The following is a 17183-nucleotide window of genomic DNA, read 5'->3' on the forward strand; positions in this document are numbered from 1 at the left end:
CCTCACCAACTTATCGTGTCTCACCCAAAAATCGTCGTAGGCCCCCTTCCAAAAAGTGGTAGTCCACGCCCTGCCATTCTCGTGCGCAATTACTGCTCTCAGGTCCTTTGAGTCCACTCCACAGTCCCCAAATAACGCTCTCTCCATAAATTCAGCCCTTTGGAGTCTCGATTCTCCCATAAAGCCATCTTTTAGCAAAGTCGCTTTAATCCTCAGCTTGACCCACCACCGTGGGTCCTTCTCCCCCCACATGGGTCCTGTATCTTCTCCTTCCTCTTCTCTCCCGCATTCTTCCTCTCCCCAATCTTTTCCTCCTGAGCTCTTGTCCCGCTGATCCTACCGCTCCTGCTGATCCGTCTTACCTTCTTTCTTCCCCGCTGCCTCGACTCTTGCTGCCTCCTCCACCTCCTTCTCCTCCCTCAGCTCCTCCTCCTGCTTCCTCTTCCTGCCCACCACTGTCCACACGCCTATCTCCATTAGCTCACCATTCTCTGTTGTCTCCGTCCTCTGCTCCTCCCCATCCACCAGCATACTCCTCGCCACCACTGATTCTTCTGCCACCGATATGGCTCTGCCAGCCGCAATCTTTTCCTTACTCCTGGTCTCCTGTCAGCCCGACTGGGAAACAGCCAGGTTTCCGCCCAGCCGTCCCCAATCTGAGCCTTCAAGAGGCCGAGAAGCGATAACCGGCCCAGGCCTGGAGGGGGAGTGGGCACCCCGGGCTGGTGGCCCAAAGGGCCTGCAGAGCAGGACCAGGGGCGGTGGCGGCAGTCGGGCCTGGCGACTGAGCGACTGGCTGGCTCTCCTGCGGGAAAGCCACTGTGTGGGTGAGCGGGGGCTGGCAGGTCAGGTGTGTCCTGTTCTTTCCTCTACTCGACTCCTTGCTTCAGGTTGCCCGGGGCTTAGTCTACTGCAGCTTCATTGGACTGGACTGGACTTGACTTGGACTTACTTGCCCCCGCCCGCCTAGACTCGGGCTTGCTTCCTTGCTTCAGTTCGCCCGGGCGGGCCTCCGTCTACTGCCTTGGTTGCACTTGACTTGAATGGGACTTGCTTGCCCCTGCCTCGACTCGGGCTTGCTTCCGTTTGCCCTGGTCTCCGTCTTTTGCTTGCATTTGATTTGACTTGACTTGGACTTGCCCACCCACGCCCTGCTGCTGTGGCTTCGGTCATTGTTGTCAACAAGGCTGAACAAAGGCAGCGTCTGGTCTTAAGCGGCCTTGCAGGCCGAGCCAGGGGGCGAGAGACAGAGAGGGTGCAAGGCCTGCCGGTAGCGGGGAAGGACCCTGCCCGCCAGCCTCCACGGCCCTCCGGGCGCTGCCCCCAGGGCCATGGTGGGCCCTTGCAGTCCGCACCCCCTGCCCGCCTGGGCCCAGGCCTTGAGGCCCTGGCCCCCCGGCGGGGGCAGTGCTGCCCGGCAGGAGGGCGGGCGGGAGGGCGCGCGCACGCGCTCGCTTGCTCCCCTGCCAGCATGCTGCCCACCCGGCAGCAGCCCTTTGCATAGGATCTGCCCCTTGGGGTCGCCCAAAGGTTGCGGCCCCGCCCCTGCTGCTGCTTTTGGAACCCATAGAGGAGGAGGAAGGCGGCGCTCCCTCAGAAGGGGAGCAGGCACTGGGCCTGGCGGCACTGCAATACCGGGCCAATGCGTGGAGGGGCTGGAGCAAGCTCTGAGGCCAGCTCCCAGCACCAAAAATGTGTTTAATGCTTCGGTCCTCACATCGAGGACATATCAGCGATTAAACTGATAAGAACAGATTGACTTCTATTAGTAGATGTTTAGGATTGTAAATCCAAGAAAAAAGCAGACAAAGCTGATAGGGAAATACAGAGCGCCTGGGCGAGGAACTAACAATAGAAGGATGGGGGTAAGGTGAGGAACGCAACTAGGTTACAGATGATACAAAGTTAGGCAACTCAGCCCGGGGGTAGGGGAGGAGGGAGTGGGTTCATGACGCCGAGAGAAAAAGAGGATAGAAACGCACAAACCTGTTAAAATGGTCCGCAAAGGCGGAAGAAGTGGTCCGAAGAAAAAGTGTCTCGGAGCATATACAGTCTCATTGCAGGGGTCCTTTTTGGGTGGAGCAGGGTTGTCCATTGCTGAAGAATCCTCTTGAAGCAAAGGTCCGTGGGGGGGAGGGGTGTTCAGGTGGTCCCCTCTGGGTCCAGTCCGGCGGCTGTTCTCTTGGTGGTGTCCGTGTGCTGGCGGTGGCACATGATGTGCTCGACGTAGACGTTGTGGGACCATCGGATGGTGTCGGACACCATGAGGCAGCGCATCAGCTTGGCGTAGCGGCGGGAGACACGGCAGGCATGCAGGACGCTCTAGTTACTGGGGTCCCAGGCTCTCAGCGTTCCCACGATGAGCGCTTCGACCGTCACGTAGCCGCGGCCCCTCAGGGTGTCGGCAAGCGTCGCATACTTCTCCCGCTTGCGAGCCCGGGCGTCGGTGAAGGCTTGGCGTCGGTTCTCGAAGGGGATGGTTATGTCCACGATGACAAACTTCTTGGTCTCCTCGTCGGTGATGATGATGTCGGGGCGCATGCGGCTCTTGCAGCCCGGGACGGTGCGGTTGACGGAGACCTGCCGCGCTGCGGCCGGGGTGGCCCTCACCAGGCAGTCCTGGACAGCGTTGTGGCGGAGCTGCCAGGCCCTGGTGTGCGGCTTGCAGCTGCACAGCACGTGGGGGAGGGTCTCAGCCACGTAGCTGCACCGCTGGCACCTCTTGTTCCGGTGGCTGAAGCGGACGGCCTCGTTGAGAGGCAGGAAGTTGAGGCGGGCGCGGTGGAGAAAGCGCCAGTCCGTGAAGCTCCCTCTAGGCACGAAGTGGTTGCTGGCATCCCAGTTTGAGGTGACGTTGAAGACCTTGCCCTGGTCAGGTTTGGCCCTCAGGTTGCCGGCGTACTTGTTGTGGACGGTGTCCTTCAGGAACCTGTTCAGGAAGGTCCTCGTGCGGGGCATCACAGTCATGGGGTCGGCGTGTGGGGCTGGTTGTAGGGAAACTCCTGGTGCTCCTCGGTCCAAGTCCAGGCGCACCCGATGCGCTTCCCGAGGCAGCGTGTGGCGTTGCGGGCTCGGCTCCAGAGCGAGGCAAAGTCCCCGCCGTCTCGGCTGAACTTGCCCTCCAGCGAGCCGCTGAGAAAGGTGTCCAAGTCACGTCCGGTGGGTTGCCTGCTGATCCTCTTGCAGGCGGTCTCCTCCAGGGCGCTGGCAGCGATGATACTTACCGTCGTGTCCGGGCAGGTCAGGAGGTGGAAGGCGCGGGTGACCACGGCGATGTCGCCGAGGTCTCCCATGCGGGGCACATTGGCACCCCCCTGCCGGTAGGGGATGTGCAGGACCTTGTTGCTGGCCCTCAGCAGCAGGTGCAGCCACTTCTTCATCAGCTGCTGGATCTCGGTGTCCCGCCTTCTTGAGGGGGGTCTTGGGGACCGCCGAGCCTCTCAGGACGAACGCGACGCGGGGGATGAGGAAAGTGTTCACCGCGTTGATCTTCTGCCACGGGGCCAGCAGGGACGAGTCCAGTTTCTGTGCGTCCTGCACGATGCCGTTGATGGTCTCCTCTGGTGTCTGCCTGGCCCGGTGGCCGGTGGGCGTCCCCAGGTGGCAGTAGGCCTCGCCGTCGCGCAGGTGCCGCATTGCCTGGCCCTGGATCGTGAGGGTGGAGTCCAGGATGCGGCTTTTCTGCTTCCCGTTGATGTGCAGGGAAACGTGCTTGGCGACGTTAAAACGCAGGCCCATCCACCTGGCTGCCTCGGATGTCATGTCCTGCATCTGCTGCAGCTGGGTGGCGTGGGGGGCGAGGAGTACGAGGTCGTCGGTGTAGGCCAGGAGGCTCAACTTCTGGCTGTAGAGGTCGAGCCCGCTGGGGCCGCCTGCCACGGCTCGAAGGAGCAGTTCCACGGCCAGGTTGAATATGATGGGGCTGAGGGGGCAGCCCTGTCTCACTCCCGACTGGATGGGGATCTCCGCGGTCTCCCCGTCGGTGGCGTGGACGGTCGTGGTGCAACTGCGGTAGAGCTCGCGCACCAGGTTGGTGACGCTGTCCAGCAGGCCCAGCTCGTGGGGGGTGCCGAAGATGTGGCGGTGGGGCACGGACCCAAAGGCGTTGGAAATGTGCGCGGTGGCGTGGCTGGACTTACCTCCTGGTTCTCCGGGCGTTGTCCAGGGCTATCTGCAGCGTGAAGTTGTGTTCATAGCAGCCCTCCGTAGACATGAACCCCTTCTGGCTCCGGCTGACGGCTCCGCTGGTCACTGCCCAGTCGGTGATGGGGCCCGCCAGGCAGCTGGCGTACAGTTTAGAGACAGTGGAGCGCAGGGGGATGGGTCTCCAGTTGCCCGGGTCGTTCGGGTCTCCCTTCTTGTGGATGAGGACTGTCATGGCCCTCTTCCAGGCGGCGGGCATGCGCCGGAACTCTCTGCACCTGTTGAAGAGAACAGAAAGAACGAGGCAGCCCGGGTCACGTTTTTTAAGGAGACTGTAACCTGATCCCGTCCTTGCCGGGGGCAGTGTCCCTGTTCCTCTTCAGGCGGGCTTCCACTTCCTGCGGCGTGAAGGCTTCCTCGAACCCCTCCGCCGGGGGCATGGGGGTCAGTGCTTCGACGGTCGCAGGGTGTGGGGCGGCAGCTTCTGCTGGGGGGTTGAAGACCCTGCTGAAATAGCTGAAAAGATCCTCCCGGGGGACCTGGCAGAAAGCTGAGGGTCCCTCCAGGATCTTTCTCACCGCCTTGGGACGGTTGGTCCGGTACAGCTTCTGGATCCGTGAGGCTGCCGCTGGGTTGTAGCGCTGGCGCCTGGGTCACCTCTGCGGTTGCGGTCTGTGGTCCCGTCGCGTCGCCGGTCTACTGTTTCCTCGGGGTTGGCCGGGCAGCTGCCGAGAGCTCCTCTGTGAGCCGGGCCACCGTGGCCTCAAAAGCCTCGAAGGTGGTGTCCTGGGAGAGCTCCTCCAGCCAGAGGGTCTGCCATGGAGAGGGCATCCTCTGCTGTGGGGAGAGCTCCGCACCGGGAGATCCCGGCACGCTCGGGGGCCGGAGGGCACCTGGCAGCTCGGTTCCTCCCGGCGGCTCCGGAATCCTCGGCAGGTCGGGGGCCCCGGGGGTCCGGGAGGAGGGCTGTCCAGTCGGGGTGTTGTGTCTGGTCGGGGGTCCCTGGGTGGAGGCCTGCACAGTGGTGTTGTCGGGGCAGGTCTCTCCGCTGGGCGGGCCCCGGAGGTCTGGTCCGGTGGGGTTGCCGGTCTGGCAGGTCTTCACGCCACAGCCTGGGTGCGCCGGGCCAGGGCAGTGGACCTCACCAGCGTGCCGGGTCTCCTTTTGGCTCCGTGGCCTTGGCATACCTTCTGGTGATTTTTGAGGAGCTTCAAGGCCTCATATTGGAGCTTCAAGGCCTCATATTGGGTGCCGCAGAGGGAGCAGTAGAAAGCTAGGCGCAGCTGGTGGAAGCGCCGTAGGTTCTTGTTCATATCGCTGTGCGATCTGTACTGTCTTGGCGGGTGGCAGGTCGGGCAGAACAGCTTGTCCGGGAGGGGAAAAGGAGGAACGTGAGCGCCATCATGTCTGCTCCTTCCCCTGGGTCGTCCATGGGGGGGGTCCGGTGTGGGGGGGAGGGTGGTTTCGGGGCTCCTCCACCAGCGTGGGGAGACCCTTGCGGGGGCATCCTCTGGACCGCCAGGGTCTGGGGGTCGTCGTCGTTCGGGGCCCGCCATCATCACCGAGGTGCTGTGGGGGTCTGGAGGGGTCCGCCGTCGCTCGGGGCGCTCCATTGTCATCCAGGGGGCGTCCTCGGGCTCCAGGGTCCTCCGCCGGGAGGCGGCTCTTGTCAGCCGAGGTTCCGGGCTCTGAGAGTCTCTCTGCCTCAGGGGTCGATCGATGGTCGGGGGTCCGCCGCCGCCTGTCGGGGTCCCGACATTGTGGGGGGGGGGGGTGCGTCGGGGTTCTTCGCCAGCTCGTGTTCGCTGGTCCACCCTCCTGGGAGGGTCCTCTGGGATCCGTAGTTGACGTTCCGCCCTAGTTGGGGTCTCTGTGCCTCGAAAGTTCTTGACAGTGGATCAGGGCGTCCTTGAGACCTGGGGCTGTTGATCCACGTTCTGTCCTCCGAACCCTGGCGTTCGCCCACTCTGACTGAGGGGGGACCCAAGGTCTTCAGCTACTAGCCCAAGCTGGGGTTTTCGCTTTATTGGGGTCTGGCGAACCGGAAGACCCTTTGGCTACTAACCTGAGAAGCACCGCCTTCTCTAGCCCGGCATGACTGATGAGAACCCTTGCTGCAACAGGAGAAAGGAAAGCAAGCTGCTAGTCAGCTCACTTTTTGTTCCTATAGTTCCGGCAGTCTGCCGGACTGGGTTGGCACCGGTCCTGGAAATGGTGCAATGCCGGGCGCGGCGCAAAAGTAAGCGGTTCTCTGTCTTTTTCAGTGATTAAACTGATAAGAACAGATTTTTTTTTAAATTTTATTTTTTTTATATTAACAAAATACCAAAATATTGAAAATCTCTTCTCAAACAACAAAGACTTCGGTTATCCCGCTGAAAACACAAACATCTACATTAACTCCCTTCATAAAACATTACTTTCAAGACAACCAAAAGACAAATCACATTTCTTTTCTTCGAACAGAAACCGAAATGAAACGCACATCCGGAAAACCCCTTTGAACCCTTCAATTCAACCCTTCCCCATTCCCCTTTTTCACTCTATACCAAAATCCTAATAACTATCCCTCCCTTCACTCAAAAAGCCTCCTCCACTCCATCTCCTCCCACTCCCCTTTCCCTCTACTCCAGTAATATCCCAACTCTGCATACAGTAAGTAAATACACTCCCGTGGTGAAAAATAAAGCCCCTTCTGCACCCACAAACACCTCACCTTCCAAATTGCCACCTGTGCACAAAGTAATAACACCCTAACCTCCCACTCCCTCTTCTTACAACCCACCAACCCGTACAGCACCCCTTCAAAAGTCACACAATCCCCCCCATCCCATCGCTTTACAAAACCTCCCCACCCTCTGCCAAACCCGTTGAGCAAACCCACACCCACCCAAATCCTCCTCCTTGTACACCCCCCCTCCCCTGAAAAATAAACAGACTTTCCTCTGTACCCGCTGCACCTGCAACCAGGTGGGCGGGTACACCATTGCCACAAATAAGACCATCGGTGACAAAAACTGCTTAATCACACTAACCTTCCCCCTAAATGACAGCTTCCTTGTACCCTATATCCCTACCACCTTTTTCACCCTCCCTCGAACCGCCTCCCACTCCCGTTCCCCTTTCCCCCCCCACATCCATATAAACCCCCAACACCTTCACCCCCTCCCTCTCCACCTGCCACCCTTCCTCCTCCAGATGCCTCCATTCTCCTATTTCCAACAAGAAGCTCTTCCCCCTATTTACCTGTAACCCTGCCGCCTCCCCATAGTTCCTAATTCCCTCTACCACCCTCCCCAAAGACCCCTTGTCCCTAACCACAAAAGTAACGTCATCCATATATACCATCACCTTAACCCCTCCCCCCCCCCGCCCCGGAACCCTTCCTCACCCGCTGCACCAAAGGCTCTATCCCACATATAAACAAACCCGGAGAAAGGGGGCACCCCTCTCTCCACCTGAAACCCCCCCCAGAACCCCCCTCACCAAAACCCTGCTTCGTACCCCTTCATACAGTGCCCTCGCCCACCCCACGGATTTCCCTGGAAACCCCATCCGCCCCAAAACCCCAAACAAAAACCCGTGCTCCAAACTGTCGTACGCCTTCTCAAAATCAACACTACCCACCACCACCTTCTGTCCCCTCTCCCCCACGTACTGCAGCATCTCTCTCATCACCCATTATCTACAATCCTTCTACCCTTCACCCCGCATCGCCAACACCTTTGAGAACAACTTATAGTCTACATTTAGCAGTGTGATAGGCCTCCAATTTTGGAGCACCTCCCTCATTCCCTTCTTGTGTAGCAACACCACCACCCCCACTGCAAACCCCTCCCCCACTACCCCCATCTCCATTAGCTCGTGAAACACCTCCACCACATCCCCCCCACCACTTCCCAAAACCTTTCGTAAAATTCCACTGGTAGCCCATCCAAACCCGGTGTCTTTCCCCTTTTCATTCCCCCCAACGCCTCCCTCACCTCTCCTTCCGTCATGTCCCTCTCCAGATGCCCTCCCTCCTCTTCTTCTACCCTCTCCTCCAATTCCCCCAACCACCTCCCCCTTGTCCCCCCATCCACCTCCTGCCTCCTGTACAACCCCAAATAAAAGCCCGTCACCTCCCTCAACACCTCCTCCTGCTTTTCCACCTGCACCCCCTCTCCTGTAATCACTGCCCCCACTTCCTTTTTCCCCTTCCTTACCCTCTCAGAAAAATACTTCCCCCATTCCTCCCCGTCCCCCACCCATGGTACCCATGCCAAAAAACATTTTTTCCTGCTCCATCCCCCGAAATCACTCTTCCACCGCCTGCTTTGCCTCCCCCCAACTCCCGCTTCACATCCCACCCCCCTGCCGCCTCCCAAATCAACTTCTGCACCCTCCCCTGCAGCCTCCTCAATTCCCTTCTTCTCTCCCACGCCTTCTGCTTCCCCACCTGCATAAACCACTTCTTAATTCTTTCCTTTGTAACCCTCCACCACTCCCACCTTGACTTAAACAAAACCTTTGTTTTCCGCCACTCACCATACTCCCTCCGAAACCTCCCATACACCCCCTCGTCCCCCAACACCCTTGTATTCAATTTCCACACTCCCTTCCCTCTCCCCCCCCCGCTTCCCCTGCCCGCAAGTCCACCTTCACCACCTTGTGATCACTAAGACCCACTTCTAAAACCTCCTTACCCTCCACCCTGGCTCCTTCCGAAATCGAAACAAAATCATTTCGAGATACCTTCCCTCCCCTCGGATCAATCCACGTTCCCACCTGCTCCCCCTTCCAAAAGTCCACCAACCCCTCCTCCCGAATCCAGTTCCCCAACCATCTCCCTGTACTATCCAATACCCCCCCCACATCCCCTTCCTTATCTCCTTTTTGTATAATAGTTGAAATCCCCAACAAAAAGCTTCTTCCCCCCCCCCCCCCACATATCTCCATCCTCTTAAAGAAATCCCTTCTCTCAGCCTTCACTGCAGGTGCATACACATTGAAAATCCTCACCTCCTCCCCCACAGTTTCCGCCCTCGTGCTGCAAACAACCTTCAATTAAAGTGTCCTCCCCAATCACCCTCACCCATGCCTCGTCCACCAAAATCCCCACCTCTGCTGCCTTATTCCCTCCCCTCCCACCCACCACGACCGACCCTTCTCCCACCTTTTCCCCAAGAAACCATAATTCCCCTCCCAAACAATCCCACATTCTTGCAAACATATAATATCCACTTTTAATGTTTTTAAGTACTCCCCCACCCTCTCCCACCTCTTTCTGGAAAATAAACTCTGCACATTTACGGAGGCAATTTGAAAAATCCCTTCCATTTCAATTTCTTTACCATAAACCAACAAACCACCCTACCCCTTCACCCTTCCTCCCTACTCCCGCTCTCCGAGGACTCCCCGGACGATTCAATGCCCTTCCTCCATATCCCAGTCGTTTCTACGAGACCTTCCACTGCTCCCGGACTCAAAAAAAACACTCTCCTCCTTCCCTTTCCCTTCCCTCTCTCTCATTTCCCTTGTCTTGCTCCCTCCCTCCTCCACCCCCAATTTCTTCTTTCCCCCCCCCTTCCCTTCCCTTCCCTCTCTTTTTTCCTTTCCTTCAAATCTCCTGTTCCATCATTTCCATCTCCTCTGCCCAGTCCTTCCCTTTCGTTTGTCCCATCCTCAATTGCTCCACCATACCTCGCAGTTGCTTTAGTACCATATCCCCCCCCTTCCCCCCTTTTCTCCCCCATCTCTATTTCCTCCTCCAGCAAACCCCTTACCGCTTCCTCTATTCCCCCATTGTCACGCTCCTCCACAGGTGTTTCCTCCACCACCATCTCCTCGCCCCCCTCCCGCTGCCCCTGCTGCTCCTTCTCCTCCACTTTCCCCTCCTCTCCTCTGATCTCCTCTTGGTTCCCCCCCTTCTGCACTTTGTTCGCATATGAAAAAGGGCACTGCTGCTGTATGTGCCCCTCCCGCCCACAGTCCCTGCATACCAGCTTTTCTTTACAAAACTGGGCCTTGTGCCCCATTGCCCTGCAGCGAAAGCATATGGTCAATTGGCAAAAGGCCGCCAGGTGGCCCCCCTGCCCACACCTGCTACATAACTTTGGCTGGTGGTTGTATGTTAAATACCCTTTATAGGGCCCAATTTGCACCACAGACTTCAAATGCCTCACTGCCCCTGGATTCCCCACCTCCTCATGTAACACTACCTTTTCCCTCCATGACCCCGTCCAAATTCCCCACCAGTCTCCCACTTTTTCCACACAAACCACTTTTTGGACCCTCCCTTCCAGCCAGAACCACACCTCATCCTTTTCCAACATATCGTTATACTTTTTAATAAACAACACTCTCGCATGCCTTCTGCCCCACCTCAAAGTGCAAACCCTCCAACTCCCCACACTCCTCCGCCTCTCTCCGAGCTTTCCAAAGTGCAGCGTAGTTCTTATCATCCGCAAAAGTCACATTCCATTGTCTATAATTATCGAAAGCGACCACGCAGCTCACATTCCTTGGGTTCACTTTCAATGTTGAAAATAGAACCGCGGCCATAAAGTCCGCACGATTCAACGTTTTCAGTCCTTTGTGGCCCTCCTGGCCCAAAACCACCTTCAGCCTCCATTTTGTCCCCCTTCCTGCTCATCCATTTCCTTTCTCCGCTCCAGACGCTGCTGCACCTCCTGCTGCTTTCTCCCCCTCCTCAGGGCGCTCCTGCCGTTCTCCCTCCGCCACCGCTGGTCTTCCCTCTTTGGGGATCTGCCTTCCCTCTCCGCTGTACCACGCTCCACCCTTCCTCCTCTGATGAATGCTCAACTCGACCACCAAACTTGCCATCTGCTCCTCCGATCTTCTGGTCACCGCTTCTGCTCTCCCGCTGATCACGATCCTCCCGTCCTCCTCTCCTCTCAGCTCCCTCCTCCGCCATCGTCGTCTCCGCCAAAACCACCAACGCCACCGCCTTCATCTCCTCCATTGCTGCCGCCTCCATCCTCCCCGGCACCCAGCCTCTTGAGGCCCGACCACGCAGTGGCTGGACCTAGGCCTGTCCGCCAACCTGATCTGAGGCTTCAAGACACCGAGAAGCGATAACCCGCCCAACCCCAGAGTGGGAGTGGGCACCCCGGACCGGTGGCCCAGGGGGCCCGGCAAGCAGGGCTGGGAGCGGCGGGGGCAGCGGCTGTCGGTTGGTCAGTCCCGGGGCCTGGTGACTGAGCGACTGGCTGGCTCTCCTGCGGGCAGGCGGGGGCTGACAGGTGTGTGCTGCTCCTGACTCGACTCAAGTCGACGATTTCATAGACGTTTGGGCTGGAAGGGACCTCGGAAGGTCATCGGGTCCGTCTAGCCCCCTGCCCAAAGGGCCAGGAGGAAGTCCGCTGGGGTCATAGGATCCCAGCAAGAGAAGCATCCTGTTTGCTCTTGAAGGTGTTCAAGGGAGGCAGGCGCTTGAACCACCTCCGGTGGCAGGCTGTTCCAGACAGACCTTGCCTTGGGGGCTCAGACAGGAAAGAAATTCTTCCTCCAGTCCAGCCTGAAACGGCCTTGTCGTAGTTAGTTGATGACTATTCGACCTAGTCGTCATCCCTTCCTTGGGGCGCTCACTCTGGCGAACAAACGCGTTCCCCCAGCTACTGGTTGGTGGTCAACTTGGAGGTGGCCATCAGATCGCCCCCGAGCGAGCGAGCCTGGGCTTTATCCAGGCTCAAGAGCCCCAGGCATGGTTCTCAGCCTGTCTTCACAGGGTCTGCTTCCCTGACCTCTGATCGTGCGCGGGCGTGGCTCTTCTCTGGACGGACTCTCTCCAGCTTCTCCACATCACGTCCTTTTGGAATTGCAGAGCAAGCCCAAAACTGGACGCGGTACTCCAGCTGCGGCCTCGCTGAGGCCGAGTACAAGGGGAGAAGGACGTCCCGCCCGGGATTTGCTCGAGAAGCATCTACGGATGCAAGCCAGCGTTTGGGTCGCTTGACTAGCTGCAGCATCGCGCTGCAGGCTCGCTGCAGACTCGACTCAACTCAGGCTTCCTTCCCTTTGTCCCGATCTCCGTCTACTGCTTTCACTTGACTTGCACTTGCACACGCCCCACCGCTCTGGCTTTGGTTGTCGTTGTCGCCGCTGCCGACGCTCGACGAAGGCAGCGTCTGGTCTTAAGTGGCCTTGCAGGCCGAGGGACACGGAAAGTACTTTTATTACAAAAGTATCAAAACAAATAAGAATTTCAACTCAACCAAACAAAACACCAGCTTGTCGCTTCAAACCTCAAGACAACACATACACATCATAACATAAGAATCTTCCCAAAACAAAACCAAAGCTTAAGAAACGCTTCTCCCCCTTTTACATAATCAACTCAAAACCATTCCAAATCCATCTTATTTCTCAAACACATAATATACATCATAACATTATTCTCTTGAACCTTCCCTTCCCTTTCAATTCCCTCCTCAAACAATTTTCTCCAATCTATACCTTCCCCTTCCCCTTTCTTCCTATAATACTCCAATTCCGCGTATACTAAGCACACACATTCCTGTGAAGTGAAATATAGCCCCTTCTGAACTAGTAGACACCTTGTTTTCCATATCGCCCCCTCTGTACACAATAATAAGATCCTCATTTCCCATTCCCTCACCTTCGGCTTTACCAAACGATACACCACCCCCTTATAAGCCACACAGTCCCCCCACCCTATCCCTTTACAGAATCTTGCCACCCACTGCCAAACCCTCTGTGCATAAAAACACTCCCATAACAAGTGCAACACAGTTTCCACCCTCCCACACAATTCCCTCGGGCACTCCCCCGACTGCAGCAACCCCCATTTCCTCTGTTCTGCCCTCACTGGTATTACCTTCCTTACAACCCACCACGCAAAATCCTCTTGTTCCCCCTTCCACCTCTTTCCCACTATCCCCTTCCAGACCCTCCCCACCTGCCCTTCCGCCACCTCCCCTATGTCCGCCATTTTGTCTATCCCCCGAATTTCCCTCAGTACCCTCTTTGCTTCTCTCAAGCCCTCCCACCCTAACCCCTCCAGCCCCTTTGCCGTCAAAACCCCTCACCCCCGCTCGTACCACCTAGCTGGTCTTTCAGCCCACAGCCCCGTCCACCTCCTCCCGTATAGCCCCAATCTTCTCAAAAACCTTCCCGCCCAGTATCTACACATTGCCCCCACTTTCCTCCCTTCCAACCCTGCAGCCCTCACCACCCCTTTCCAACAGTGCACATACAAAAAGACTTCTAATTCTGGTACACCCCACCCTCCCAGATCCTCCCTCTTGTATATCCTCCTCCTCGCCACCCTCTCTGTCTCCCCCCCCCCCCCCCAAAAGAAAAGACACATTTCCCTTTGCACCTGCCTCACCTGCAGCCAGGTGGGCGGGTACACCATCGCCACAAACAAAATGGTTGGCAACAAACACAGTTTCATAATCCCTACTTCCCCTTTCTTTCTAGTCCCCCATATCCCTGCCTCTTTCCTCACCCTTCCTCGAACCTCCTCCCATTCCCGTTCCCCCTTCCCCCCTCACATCCATATACACTCCCAGTACCTTCAAATCCTCCCTCTCCACCTGCCACCCTTCCTCCTCCAACCCTTTCCATTCCCCCGCGGCCAACAAAGAGCTCTTCCCTTTGTTCACCCGTGGTCCCGCCGCCTCCCCATACTCCCTAATACCCTCCACCACCCTCCTTAAAGCCCCCTCATCTCGAACCATGAAGCTCACATCATCATCCATATATAAACTAACCCTCAACTCCCCTCCCCCCGGTATCGGAATCCCCCTCACCCTCCCATCCCTTCTCACCCTTTGTGCCAGTGACTCCATACCACATATAAACAACCCCGGAGACAGGGGGCACCCCTGGCGCACCCCCCTCTCCACCTGGAATTCCTCTCCCAAAAATTGTTATATGCCATACAAAGTTAGCCAACTAAGCCTGGGGGTAAGGGGAGAGGGGAGGGGGGGGGGTTGTGATGCTGAGAGAAAAAGAGGATAGAAACACACATACCCGTGACAATGGTCCACAGTGGTGGAAAAGTGGTCCGAAGATGAAGTGTCTCAGTCTAGATATAGTCTATCGCGGGGGTCCTCTTCGGCTGGCGCTGGGTCGTCGTCTGTTGTTGATGAATCCTCTTGAAGCGAAGGTCCGTCTGGTGCAGAGGGGGGCGGTTCAGGCGGTCCCCTCCGGGTCCGGTCCGGTGGCTGTTCTCCTGGTGGGGTCCGTGTACTGGAGGTGGCCCGTGATACGCTCCACGTAAAAGTCGCGGGACCACCGGATGGTGTCGGACACCATGAGGCAGCGCATCAGCTTGGCGTAGCGGCGGGAGACGCGGCAGGCACGCAGGACGCTCTCGTTACTGGGGTCCCAGGCTCCGAGCTTTCCCACGATTAGCGCGTCAAATGTCACGTCGTAGCCGTGGCCCCTCAAGGTGTCGGCCAGTGGGGCGTATTTCTCCTGCTTGCGAGCCCGGGCGTCAGTGAGGGCTTGGCGTCTGTTCTAGAAAGGGATGGTGACATCCACGATGACGATCTTCTTCGCTTCCTCGTTGGTGACCATGATGTCGGGGCGCATCTGGCTCTCGCAACCTAGGACAGTGCGGTTGACGGAGACCTGCCCCGCGGCGGCCGGGATGGCCCTCACCAGCCGGTCCTGGACAGCGTTGTGGCGGAGCTGCCAGGCCCTGGCGTGCGGCTTGCAGCTGCACAGCACGTGGGGGAGGGTCTCGGCCGCGTAGCCGCACTGTCGGCACCTCTTGTCCCGGTGGCCGAAGCGGACGGCCCCGTTGAGAGGCAGGCAGTTGAGGCGGGTGCAGTGGAGGAAGCGCCAGTCCGCGAAGCGCGTGAAGCTCCCGCTAGGCATGAAGTGGTTGCTGGCGTCCCACTTCTAGGTGGCGTCGAAGACCTTGCCCTGGTCGGGTTTGGCCCTCAGGTTGCCGGCGTATTAGTTGCGGACGGCGTCCTTCAGGAACCTCTCCAGGAAGGTCCTCGTGCGGGGCGTCACGGTCACGGAGTCGGCGTGCGGGGCTGGCTGCAGGGAGACTGCCAGCTCCCTGTGCTCCTCGGTCCAGGTCCAGGCGCAGCCGATGCGCTTCCCGAGGCGGCGCGTGGCGTTGCGGGCTCGGCTCCACAGCGAGGCAAAGTCCCTGCCATTTTGGCTGAACTCGCCCTCCAGCGAGCCGCTGAGGAAGGTGGCCAAGTCACGTCCGGTGGGTTGCCTGCCGATCCTCTTGTGGGTGGTCTCCTCCAGGGTGATGGCGGTGATTATACTTACCGTTGCATCCGGGCAGGTCAGGAGGCGGAAGGCGTGGGTGACGACGGCGATGTCGCTGACGTCTCCCATGCGGGGCACATTGGCACCCCCCTGCCGGTAGGGGATGTGCAGGACCTCGTTGCTGGCCCTCAGCGGCAGGTGCAGCCACTTCTTGAGCAGCCTTCGGATCTCGGCGTCCGCCTTCTTGAGGGGGGGTCTTGGGGACTGCCGAGCCTCTCAGGACTAAAGCGACGCGGGGGATGAGGAAAGTGTTCACCGCGCCGATCTTCTGCCACAGGGCCAGCAGGGAGAAGTCCGTTTTTTGTGCATCCTGCACAATGCTGTTAATGGTTTCCTCCGGCGTCTGCCTGGCCCGGTGGCAGGTGGTCGTCCCCAGGTGGCAGTAGGCCTCGTTGTCGCACAGGTGCCGCATTGCCTGGCCCTGGATCGTGAGGGTAGAGTCCAGGACGCGGCTCTTCTGCTTCCCGTCGAAGTGCAGGGAAGCGCACTTGGCGACGTTAAAGCGCAGGCCCATCCACCTGGCCGCCTCCGATGTCACGTCCAGCATCTCCTGCAGTTGGGTGGTGTCGGAGGCGAGGAGCACGAGGTTGTTGGCGTAGGCCAGGAGGCTCAACTTCTGGCCGTAGAGGTCGAGCCCGCCGGGGCCGCCTGCCACGGTTCGAAGGAGCGGTTCCATGGCCAGGTTGAAGATGATGGGGTTGAGGGGGCAGCCCTGTCTCACTCCCAACTGGATGGGGATCTCCGCGGTCTCCCCGTCGTTGGTGTGGACGGTGGTGGTGCAGCCGTGGTAGAGCTCACGCACCAGGTCAATAACACCGTCCGGCAGGCCCAGCTTGCGGAGGGTGTCAAAGATGTGACGGTGGGGCATGGACCTGAAGGCTTTGGAAATGTCCAGCCACGCCACTGCGCACTGCTTCTTGGTCCTCTGGGTGTTGCCCAGGGCCATCTGGAGGGTGAAATTGTGCTTGTAGCAGCCCTCCGTGGACATGAAACCCTTCTGGCTTCGGCTGACGGCTCCGCCTGTCACCGCCCAGTCGGTGATGCGGCCCGCCAAGCAGCCGGCGTAGATTTTGGCGACGGTGGAGCACAGGGCGATGGGCCTCCACTTGCCCGGGTCATTCGGGTCTCCCTTCTTGTGGATGAGGACCGTCATGGCCCTCTTCCAGGTGGCGGGCATGCGCCGGAACTCTCTGCACTTGTTCTTTCTGTTCTCTTCAACAAGGTGAGATCACTAAAGATGAATATACCTCCTCTGCTCGTGCTTGTAGGGAGGCAGTTAGGCGGGCCAAAGCTACCACGGAGCTGAGGATGGCAACCCAAGTAAAGGACAACAAGAAATTGTTTTTTAGATATATTGGGAGTAAAAGGAAGGACCAGGGAGGAATAGGACCGCTGCTAAATGGGCAGAAACAATTGGTGACGGACAGGGGGGCCAAGGCTGAACTCCTCAACGAGTTCTTTGCCTCAGTGTTGCTAAGTGAGGGGCATGACAAGTCTCTCACTGGGGTTTTAGAGAGGCAGCAGCAAGGCGCCAGACTTCCATACATAGATCCTGAGGTGGTGCAGAGTCACTTGGAAGAACTGGATGCCTTTTAAAAGTCGGCAGGCCCGGATGGGCTCCATCCGAGGGTGCTGAAGGCACTGGCCGACATCATTGCAGAGCCACTGGCAGGAATATTCGAATGCTCGTGGCGCACGGGCCAAGTCCCGGAGGACTGGAAAAGGGCCAACGTGGTCCCCATTTTCAAAAAGGGGAGGAAGGAGGACCCGGGCAACTA

At 58.3% G+C, this 17183-nt stretch overlaps 1 pseudogene; it reads right to left on the reverse strand.

Moving 5' to 3' along the window:
• Positions 1 to 1601: 1601 nt before the first annotated feature.
• On the reverse strand, positions 1602 to 1776 carry LOC132247876 (U2 spliceosomal RNA; annotated as a pseudogene).
• Positions 1777 to 17183: the final 15407 nt, after the last annotated feature.

Source organism: Alligator mississippiensis, chromosome 1, assembly GCF_030867095.1.
Source record: "Alligator mississippiensis isolate rAllMis1 chromosome 1, rAllMis1, whole genome shotgun sequence".
Lineage (NCBI taxonomy): Eukaryota > Metazoa > Chordata > Crocodylia > Alligatoridae > Alligator > Alligator mississippiensis.